Here is an 11,118-nt window from a genome sequence, read left to right as displayed (position 1 = left end):
CACACCTCCGGCCCCGCCGCCGCCAGCGCTCTGCATCCCCTTTCCTTTCCCGTTCCCGGGATGCGGCACCGCGCCTTGCGGGGCTCGCTCCGCACTACGGCCCCTCTCCATTGACCGCCCTTCCCGGGCGGGGGCGGCTGAGCTGCGCCAGGCAAGGTTGAGGTCGCACATCAGGAGGAATTCCTTCCCGAAAAGGGTAATTAGGCATTGGAATGGGCTGCCGGAGCTGTTTAAGGAAAGGCTGGCTGTGGTGCGATGGCCTGGTTGACAGGGTGGTGTTGGGCATAGGTTGGCCTCGATGATGCCAGAGGTGTTTTCCAGCCCCGGCGACTCCGTGGTTCCCGCAGCGAGCCCCGCAGCTCGGGGCCGGAGGGCGGGTGAGTGGCGGTGCCCTGGCCGGAGCGGGGCCGGCCCGAGCAGCCCCCGCTGCCCCTGGCCAGGCGAGCCAGGAATTGGCTCATTCCCTGCTCTGCCACCGGGCAGCCCCCGCTGTCCCTGGCCAGGTGAGCCTGCGGGCTGCAGGAATTGGGTTATTGCTGCTTCGTTCCCCGCTCTGCGGGCAGGAGCGGATCCGCCACCGCACAGCCCCGTAGGATGAATGCGTGGCATCGGGCCGGCCCCTGCTGGGCTCTGCTCCCTGAACTCCAGGGCTCTTGGACAGCGCTCCAGAGGGACGTGCCCGGAGTCCGAAGGCTGTGGGAAGCAGCTGAACCCGGGCAGGCAGGGCAGCGTGGCACCGAGCCCAGCGCCATCCCCACACCCCTCAGACAAGGGACGAAGCTGAAGCAAGACTTGTGGTGTTTCTGTTTACGGTACAAAAATACACATTTAGGTGTTCTCGAGCATCTCCAGCCCGCTCTGCAGTCCTAACGTGAAATAAACGTTTGTCTTCCCGTGTCTGCGTTTTAACGTTTGGTAAATGAACATTGGTTTTATGAGCTTTGGGTCTTGAGAGGTGCCTTTACTGGTCTTGGCATCAACTGTTTTATAGCGATAGCAAGGCAGTGCACTTATAGTGTAATTAAATCTGGTGTGAGTAAAAAGTGAACAGAGATCAGATGTGAGTCTGAATTAATACTTCAGTCTTTAATCATGCAGCAACATAATTATGATTATTTGAAATGGAGTATTTAAGGCAATTCAGTATGAAGTATTGTAAGTTTTCCTAGAGTGTTATAGTTAGTGTCTTCATAATTAGAATATTTTAAAAGTCCTGGTTTGGACTTTCACCTCTCCTTGCAAAACTTCACGTATTTTTGAGACATTCTAGCCTAAGTCAGGTTATTCCTAGGTAACTATTTTTATGGAGTAGCTTTCACTCCCTCACACTCCTTATGACCTATACTGCAGCCTATACAATTGATCCTTACAAGATGTTGATAAGTTAGTCAGGGATAACGTCTCTGTTTTCTAAGTGTGATCAAATGGCTCAGATAAATCTCGGAGTCAGCGTGGACAGGATTTAACAGTCCTTATCTTGTTCTTGATTGGGTTTCTTAAAGAATTATTTTTCTGAAGTGGGTTGTGTTGAGCTCTTTCAGTGTTAAAATTCAAAGCTGGTACAGAATGGAATAAGAGATTCTGATACATTCCTCTCTTTAGAATGACACTAGTCATAACTAATGACTGAAATTTTCCTGAAGTTTCATCAGTGCCAAGGAAAGGAAGATGTTGTCTGTCAAGTTATTGTGCTACCAGAAGTGCCCTTTGGTAAAAATTGCTTCACTTGTTAATTGCCTGCAGCACTGAGGTGAGTGAGGAAGTTCTGACAGTAATGTACCACTGTTAGTGAAATTTGTTCTATGTGAGAAAAGCTTAATGCTACAAAAATAAGATTTGCAAAGTGAGAGCATGCAGTTGTCAGGAAGGCAGATCTCCAAAGGCAGATGGAGTGCAAGGTGAGTTGGAATCACAGAATCCCAGATTGGTTTGGGTTGAAAGAGACCTTAAATTCATCTTGTTCCACCCTCTGCCATGGGCAGGGACACCTTCCACTAGCCCAGCTTGCTCCAAGCCCCACCCACCCTGGCCTTGGACACTTCCAGGGATCCAGGGGCAGCCACAGCTTCTCTGGGCACCCTGTGCCAGGGCCTCACCACCCTCACAGGAAAAAATCTGGTAAAATGCAAAACTATACACTGGCATGTAAATTAACAAACTATAAACATTTCTAGGAATCTTTTGCTGAAAGAGACACAAAAAGAAATTGAACACACTTAAGCTGCGCTAATGGTGTCCAGCTCACCATATTTCTAAGAATATTTACTTGATTTTTTTTATATTTCCTGTATGATTTAATAGTGGCAGCATGGATTTGCTCTGCAATGTGGTGTTGCTGCTTTTAAGGATGTGAGAAAAGGCTACCAAGTACTTTCCAAGTGCAGGCTGTCCTCCTGCCAAGGCATCAACATGAGGGTTTCGTGTCCAGGGGGCAGCTGTGGTGCAGATGCAGGGCTGTGCTCCCCAGCAGGAGCCCTGATCGGCGCAGTGACTCTGCTGTCATGGCCAGGGGTTCGGGGCCGTGTCCCTTATGCTCAGCACTCCCTACATACATCCAGATACTGTGTTCAGTTTGGGGCTCTCACTCCAGGAAAGGCATTGACAGACTGGAGGAAGGGAAGGCAAGGGAGGGCCCCAGGATGGCTGGGACTGGAGAACTTTCCCTGAGAGGAAAGGCCACGGGAGCAGGGCTTGGTCAGCCTGGGACAGGCAAGGCTTTGGGGACCCTACGCATCCAGCCCCTTCCTGTGAGGTTATTGAGCCAGGCTTCTCTGACCTGCTTTGAGCTGGAGCTTGGACAGGGACCTCCTGAGGGCCCCTCCAGCTCAAGTTATCCCATCATCCTGTGATTCTGCACTCCAGTGCAGACAAGAAAGCCTGGGAGATGGATAATACTGTATTTCAATACAATACAATGCTCTGTGTTGGGAGCATTTTTGTTCTCTGCAGCAGGTAGCAGAACCATGCAGCATGAGAGCTGAGAGAGCTTTCATCAGCTCCTGCTTTCCACTGTTCCTGCTGTAATGGAAACGTTTCTTCTGCTCCTTGCGGCAGCAAAATAATAGTAAAGAAAATTACTCCAGTCAACTGAGACATGTTGTTTCCATGTCGTCCTTCCAGGTAAAATATTTATGACCTGTTAAAGTGATTGAAGGTCACCCATTCACTTCCTTTCAGAAACCAGCATATAGAGGGAAGGAAGAAAAAATACTCACATTTTAAAAATCTGGAGGCAGGGAACTGTAAATAGGAGGCAAAAGGTGGGAAAAATCAGGAGAAAATATCTGTGTTGGTGCATTACTCCACTGTGGTACATTACAGTAAAGAAAGATGAGGGTATAAAAAATGATAGCAAAGGAAAACTAAATGGGCATTGGTAGGATGAGGTAAGGTCTGCCCTAGAAGTAGTAAAATAATCCTTTTCCCATGCTGAGTGTCCCTGGTAGAGCAGGAGGGATGTCTGAGGCATTTACCCTTTGTGCAGGGTACAAAGTGTGTGCAGAGCAGCTTTGCTCAGGATCAACTCAGGTACAATGGGGCAGGAGGAAAAGGCACTGAGGTTGTTCTTCTGAACCAACACTGGCTCAGGACAGATGGCTTTGCTACAGTTTAAGATTTAGAGTCTTTAAAAATAAAGCAGAGCAAGCAAGCTGCGTGATCTTTAATGAAAAATGTTCAGTATTGTGAATGGGAAAGAAGGGAAATTAAACAAGATTGCTCAGCACAGATTGGTATTGTGGTTGTAACTGTGATGTGCCTCTTCCTCCTGCCAGAGCTGTAGCAGTCTGGTGAGAATGCCCAGTGGCAATCAAGGGGAAAAGATCCTTTTCTGGATCGTAAGAGAGCTGCAAGATAATACCCCAGTGATATATCTGCAGAACTTTGCAGACTGGCTTTATTTTGAAGTTTGTAGACAAAATAAGTGAGAGGGAGAGAGTTTGAGCAGATTAACTACTCACAGAGGTAACATGAATAAATGGGAATTGTAACAGAATCCATGTTGCTCGAGGATCAAAATGTACAAATTAGGGATTCTATTGGCTGTAGTCCTCTGAAAAAGAAGTTTGGCATGAGACATTACAGGCTCTTCAGTATTCAGGCCCTGCCATTATTAAGTACTTGTCTTCAAAAAAGTCACTTAAAACCAGTATGTAGCCAGCATTTGGACAGTCAGTGCTGACCCTAGAGGGAAAGATACTGCTAAAAACAGCATTTGGTAAATCCAGAATGAGCTGGGAGTGGCAGAGAAAGGAGCAGGTAGTAAAAGAGTGGATCTCATTTAGGAAGGGTCAAAGACTTATTTTTACCTCTCCAGTGTATCCCAAAAATGTCAATGCACTTGATCCCAATAGAGCATTAATGGAGAAATGGTCTGCTCAGGCAGGGGCATCAAATCTTCCACCTTTGATGGGAACAGTGACAGGCAAAGTTCTTTAATGCAAATTGCTTATAAGAAGGCAGGGAAAAAGCATCTCAAATATCTCAACTCTAAACTTGCAATATGGCCCAAAAGCTTTGGCAGCTTCAGGGACAGCAAGCATTCCAGGGTAGGTACAAGCCGAACAATCCCACAACCACAGCTGGGGAACAGCAGCAGGACGGTGCTATCAGTGATTGGTAGTAACTCAGAAGTGTTTTCATTCAGCTGCAGGGTTCAGAATGTGATTGTATCAGCAAAGTAAAAACACAGATCAAAACTGGCCAAGAATTTGAGGAGTAGCCACAAGATAATATTATCTGTTTCATAAAGTGAAGTTTCAGCCAGTGATCAAAGGGTTTTGCCTGTTTAATAAATGAAGGATAGTTCCAAGTAGCACACCCTCAAATCACAGAAATGGCCATGCAACTGAAAAAGTTTCTGAAATTCACAATCTTCAACATTTCTTGAGGCAAAACACCAAACTCACTTAGACTGAAAAAAAAATGTATTTACAAAATCTGTAGCCTTAGGGCTGATGCTCAGAAACTCACAATGTTTTCAGAGTATTGGTTCTTTGAGAAGACATTATGTCTCCTTAGCTTTGGAAATGTCTCCAAGGCACATTAAGACATTCAGACATTTGACTGAAATAGAAGAGGTGGATAATTAGTTGCATCGTTTGTAAACACATGCTTAATTGGACTTTTGGAGAGGGGTAGCATGCACTTAATGGCTGGTATTAATTCTGCATTTGATATTTATGACAGTGTATTAACAGGTGTAGGGTGACAGAGCATGTAATAATTTAATCAGATAATTAGCTTATTACAAATATTTCCATTTGTTGGGATTTTTATTTTAGGCTTTACCTTTATCCCTTTAAAGCAGTAAGAGCATTAATTCCACTTATCTAAAACATGTTGTTCAGCCACTACAAAACCAAAGGTAATAATTGTTTCTGCTTGCATGTGCTGCCAGAGAAAACCAGAGCTGAGGAGACAACGGCTGTTTGCCCAAAGTGCCACCTTTGTGCCAGTGTTCAGAGCTACCCACGTACCCCAGCACAGGTGGGACTACACAGACATGAAATATGGCCTCTGTTCCATAGGATGGGAGTAGCACACCTAACACGTGGCTGCCTTGTCCCTCTGGGGTGCTGTGTGTATGGCCTGTCCCCTGTAGCCAATGGATATTCCAAATTCAGGCTGCAAAAGATAAGCTAACTTCTTCCATTCCCAGAAACCCAGGACCTGGAGATAAAGGCAAAAGAGTGGGAACTCATTATAAGTAACTAGGGGAAAGCAACAAAATGTTGCTTCTGTGCTCTGCAAAGGGGGCAGTGAATAACACAGAACCCAGCTTAGGTGTCAAACTGCAGCTGGTTTTCCTTGTAACTCCTTGTTTACTACTTTTATCATAGTAAGTGAATTGAGGGGAAAGAAATCTTGTTTTTTACCTTGTTTCCTCAAAATATTGTGCACATCCTTTCAGAAGGGCCTAAGTAGTGTCAGGGCAAAGAAAGCAGAATGCTTCAGCTCTGATGCCTAGCAGAGGTGGTTTGAACTGAAATAGGGACAGGATTAAACCCTTTTTACAACTTTTTCATTTGTCATTCAGCAAACAATGTCCTGCTCTCTGTAGTAAGGAAACAAGGATGATTAAAGCCTGCCAAATGAAGGGAAGCTCTGTACACAGTGTTTTGAAATAGTTTTTGGAGAAATAACTACATAGAAAATGTTGTGAAGATAAAGTCAAAGACTTATGAGGCATGGAAGGTGTTTGTGGGATTAACTACAGGCTGAGACTAACCCACAGCAAAGTTGTCTCTTGCACTGATGAACTTTCATTCATGGTGAAAAAATTGTGCTGTGCAAACAAATTTAACACTGGCTGTTCTCATGCTAGGGCTGTGGGCAATATTTTAAATATGTGCATATTTTAGGTGTGTGACACAAGACAGCACAGCAGCAAGGTTAGAAATAGGAGAGTATTCGGGGGGAGAAGCAATACCTGCACACAACTTCATGGGATCCAACTAGGAGCTGGAGGCTGAGTATAGATGAAAACAGTGCCACTGAGTGTTTCTGTAATGAGGCCTGACTTGTAGCTGATTAATACATATACTGATCTCTAATTAGGTGCAATTAACAGCCTGTACACAACAGCTGCCTGGGTGATATTTAAGATAATTATCTGGTGCCCTCTCGTGGAGCATGAGATAGATACAAGCAGACTTTTTTTTTCTGCAAGAACAGATTTCTTTTTCTTCCAGTAAACGGCCCAACCAAGAACCTTTGCTGAAATCATGGAAGGTTTATGCTTGCACTGAAAATCACCCAAAAGGTAAATAAGTATGAGGATGACTTAGTCTGTTGTGTTGATCTTTACGAGTAGTGACCAAAAGCATATTTTTAAAGAGACAAGGATAAGGAGAAGGCAAAAAGAGAAGATGGCAGAAGGAGAAAAAAAAGAGGGAAAAAATCCTGGAAAAAAATAATCAGGATACATTTTAGTAATTCTTGGCTTAAGCATCAGTTACAGGAAATGAATGACTACTCCTTCCCTCTTTTTATATCTTATTTTAAAAGATTTCCTGTAGCACAGACTTACCTTGTTTTGTAGCTGGTCAAAGCCTGTGATCCCCAACCTGACTGTTTCCCTGAGTAGAGAAGCTCAGTGGATGATTGTGCCACACTTTCCAGAGGCTACTTAAATTGTGCAAGACTATCCCCTGAGCTGTGTGTTTCAAACATAACTTAGGGAGGTTTGCTTTTAACTCATCTGTTTTTTCCATTACTTGAACTTCAGCAGTGACCTCAAGAAATGATGGAAAATAGGTGTTTGCCAGCTGGGTCCTCATTCCAAACCCACATGTGACTCACCAAAGCAGCTGTGCCCATTTCTTCATAACACAGCTCTGTTCTCTAAATGGTGGGAGTTCCCTAACTCTGCTGCTTCAGCCTGGACAGCCCTTGGGTTCTATAGATCTGAGCTCTGATTTATTTGGGAGTGCTGGAGCATATTGCATACCCATTTCAGCCCAGCATATTAAGCAGAATTTTGCAGTTGGAATTTCTTTCCAAGATCACAGTTGCCAGCCTTATGAATTTGGGATCTGCAAATCTGGTAGGTGCTGGGGGCAGGCATTATATTAGGGTAGAGGTCTAAAAAAGCACGTTATTTCTCTTTTTGGGTTCTATTTCTTCTTTGATTATTTTCAGGCCAAGGGATGGAAAAGTGAGATTGTGGCTCTCTGTTGTTATTTGCTTCTAAAGTCTGTGGTTCTGCACTTTGGCAAATTGCTGCCTTCCAAACAGCAGCAAGAACACAATTTGAAGAAATACAGCCTACACCTATTCTCTGCAGCCTCACACATCTGCTTCAGATTTGCAGCAGGAGAAGAAATGGGATGTGTAATGCAGGTTTATGGACACAGCAGATGTCCATAGTCCATACAGCAACACATGCACACACACACTGAATGCAGAAGACCTTTTGGGATTCACTGAAATGAGGCACAGGGCTAGTGAGAAGTACAGAACCACTTGTAATAATAGTTTCTACAGCACTTGTAAAGAACCTGGATTTGTGAAGTCCTGATTCTCCACAGGGTCTGTAACGAGGAGAGCTGTGTTGCTGAGTGTCTCTGTACAGTAAGACAAGAAAAGCAGTCCAGCCCTTATTCCTGCACTGTTCTTTGTTCCTCAGAAGAAATCTGTCAGAATATGGATTTAGGAGTTAATGGCCTGGAAGCAAAATCCCACAGTACTGAGTGTCTATGTTAAAAGTTGTTAAGAATTTACTGCTATCTTTAAAACAATCAGTGGAAAGACTAGAACCTATTTCAGGCAAAGAGGAAAAGATGGAACAAGCCAATCTTTCCAGACAAAGAAAATGATGAGTATTAATGTACAATCATTTTAGATTTCTGGCAGGACCTCTCTCCCCACAATATTTGTCTTGTAAAGTTAAAAATGGCAGCATTAATACATTCTGCTTCCATGACCCCCTGCATGGTAGCTGATTGGAAAGATCAATAATGTGCCTCAGGTTGTGAGTCATTAGGAGTTTATTTTTTAGTGTTGATTATTACAGTGTATGTGCGCAAGTGTGATCAAAGCAGATTATTTACAATACACAGCAGTGTGGTCTGTCGGGACAGCACATTTCCAAAGCCGTGGAAAGTGGTTTCAGAGAGAGCTGACAGATTACTACAATGTTTATCATTGTTACAGCCTCAGTGGGAGTCTGGTTTAATCTAATTAACATAACAGTGGGAGCACAATGACAATAAAAATTAGAAGCGCTGAAGAACTCTATTATGTGGCTGGTGTGACTGGGAATGACAGACATTGCAATGAATGCACAACAGGAGGATGCTCAAAGGTGACTACTGCTCAAAGAAGCCTTTTTTTGTACTCATGACATTAAGCTGAGATTTTTTTCACACTGTCTGCTCTGAGCACCCACTTCAGGTGTTCTGCATTGCCTTCTCTGTTCTTAGATGCCTCTGAACTGACTAAGCTGGCAACATAGCTCTGGTCAGAGAATCCCAGACTGGTTTGGATTGGAAGGGACCTTAAAGTTAACCCAATCCCACCCCCTGCCATGGGCAGGGACACCTTCTACTATCCCAGGTTTCTCCAAGCCCCATCCAACCTGGCCTTGGACACTTCCAGGGATCCAGGGGCAGCCACAGCTTCTCTGGGCACCCTGTGCCAGGGCCTCAGCACCCCCATTGTAAAACTTTCTTAAATTCAATCTAAATGTCTTAGTTTTTCCAGGTGCCACAAAAATCAGGTTTTTTGGTGATAATTTAGCAACAATAGAAAACAGTACCTTGAAAAAACAAGTTAAAACAAGCCTACTTCAAACCTCAGAAGCAATTTAAATAGTACTGTTTGAAAGGCGTTCCAGGCATCTCTACCCATAAGGTAAGGGGCAGTGGGATGAAACCGTCAATAGATACCATGGTTTGACTACCATAAGAAAGCAGGCGGTTTTGGGAGCTTTGTTCCATACTTCTGTGTTCTTTAGAGAACTACCTGTTGTGTTCCAGGAACAGGTATGCTGAAGTAAATCTCACAGGAGGCCGTTTCAATTCATGAGACCTTGTGGGTTCCTTTTCCCACTGCTTTCAGTGGTTGATTTTGCAGAAGTCTGGTGGGTTGGCATGCATGGGGAGGGGGGACCTAAATCCACAGCACAAGTGGAGGAACAACTTTCACAAACTTCCAGGCCTGGCATGTATCCTGGTCCTGAACACCTCCAGCAGGAACAGAGAAAAAAAATCATCTGTATCTAAACAAGTCAGGGATTCAGAGTTGTTGGACAATGAAACTGTAGAGTACACACCCGATTCCACAAAGCAACCAAACCCAAATTTTTAATGTCCTTTCTTGTGAAATAAATGACAGTAGTATAGTGTAGCCATTGATCAGAGAAGACTCAAACAGGCCACCCTGCAGAAGGACTTGTCAAAGGCACCTACAGACCATGAATAGCCACTATCTCTGAAATTTTACAGAAAACAGGCATCTACTCCTCATTCCCAACCTACAATAAAAAGTCTTCTAAAACATATGCATCAAATACCATAAACGTTGCAGCAGAGCATTGGCCAAAAGTCAAAGCACTCTCTGGTGTTCTCTAGGACATAATTTCCCTTAGTTTCTGGCAGTTTTTTGATGATAAACTAGGAAAATATGATAAAGAGAAGTCTTGGAACACAGAGTGGGGATGAGAAAGCTGTCTGAACAACTTGACAGAGTGTAAAAAATACAAGAAGGAAGGAAGCAGGAGAGAAAGTGGTTTGGTAATCAGCCCATGAGAGGAGGATGTAGAAGTGTGGTGATTCAGTGTTAGCCCCTCCTTGTTTCCTCTTGTACAAATTCTTAAATTTCTCAGGGTTTGTGCCCCATTCTTTGCCTTTTTTAGGAGTTGGAACCTAGATTTTTTTCTCCAGATGAAAAGGTGGGTTATTCTCTGTCACAATAGGGCAAGAGGACTCATACCTGGAGCAGATTTCCAGAGCTGCTGGTGGTGATTGTGATAATCTTGGCTGGATGAGCTGAGCTGCTGCTGTCAGGAGGCATCCCACCTCTCTGAACTCCCTTCTGGCCAAAACACTCAGATTTCGAACTGAGACACCAAATCTCCTGCTTCTTCTTGTCTCTCCAGAGTGCAGGGACAGTCACTGACATAGTTATTGCTGCCTCACTACAGGGAGCAGCAAGAAGGCTGGAAGGGGCATGATGGGGCATCGTGGTTTGACACCGGTCAAACACCAGGCACCCACGAAAGTCACTCACTCACCCTCCCCTGCCACAGTTGGGCAGAGGAGAGAAAAGAATAACGAAGGGTTCATGAGTTGAGATAAGGACCGGGAGAAAACACTCCAAGGGCAAAATAGGCTCAACTTAAAGGTACAAAGTGAACTTACTACTAACAGAGTCAGAAGAGGATAATGAGAATTAAAACAAGCCCTTAAAAGACCTTTTTCCCCCTAGCCTTCCCTCCTTCCCAGCGACAGCGCAGGGGAAAGGGCGTGGGGGTTTGCTCAGTTTGCCACACGAGGTTTTCTTCCACTGCTCACGGAGAGGAGCCCTTCCCCTGCTGCACCGTGGGGTCCCTGCCACGGGAGACAGTTCTCCGTGACCTTCTCCAGCGTGGGTCCACTCTGACGAGCAGCAGTCCTC

General features: G+C 44.7%; 1 long non-coding RNA gene across 1 annotated transcript; it reads left to right on the top strand.

The window, feature by feature from the left end:
- The first annotated feature begins 6 nt into the window (after positions 1–6).
- Positions 7–897, top strand: LOC108447196. The gene is made up of 2 exons (XR_001862611.1): positions 7–196; positions 289–897. It is a non-coding gene; the product is annotated as an uncharacterized LOC108447196 (long non-coding RNA).
- Positions 898–11,118: the final 10,221 nt, after the last annotated feature.

This window comes from Corvus brachyrhynchos, unplaced genomic scaffold (genome assembly GCF_000691975.1).
Source record: "Corvus brachyrhynchos isolate BGI_N302 unplaced genomic scaffold, ASM69197v1 scaffold155, whole genome shotgun sequence".
NCBI classification, from domain to species: domain Eukaryota; kingdom Metazoa; phylum Chordata; class Aves; order Passeriformes; family Corvidae; genus Corvus; species Corvus brachyrhynchos.
The sequence above is the reverse complement of the archived record's forward strand: the minus strand, read 5'-3'. Positions and strand labels throughout refer to the sequence as shown.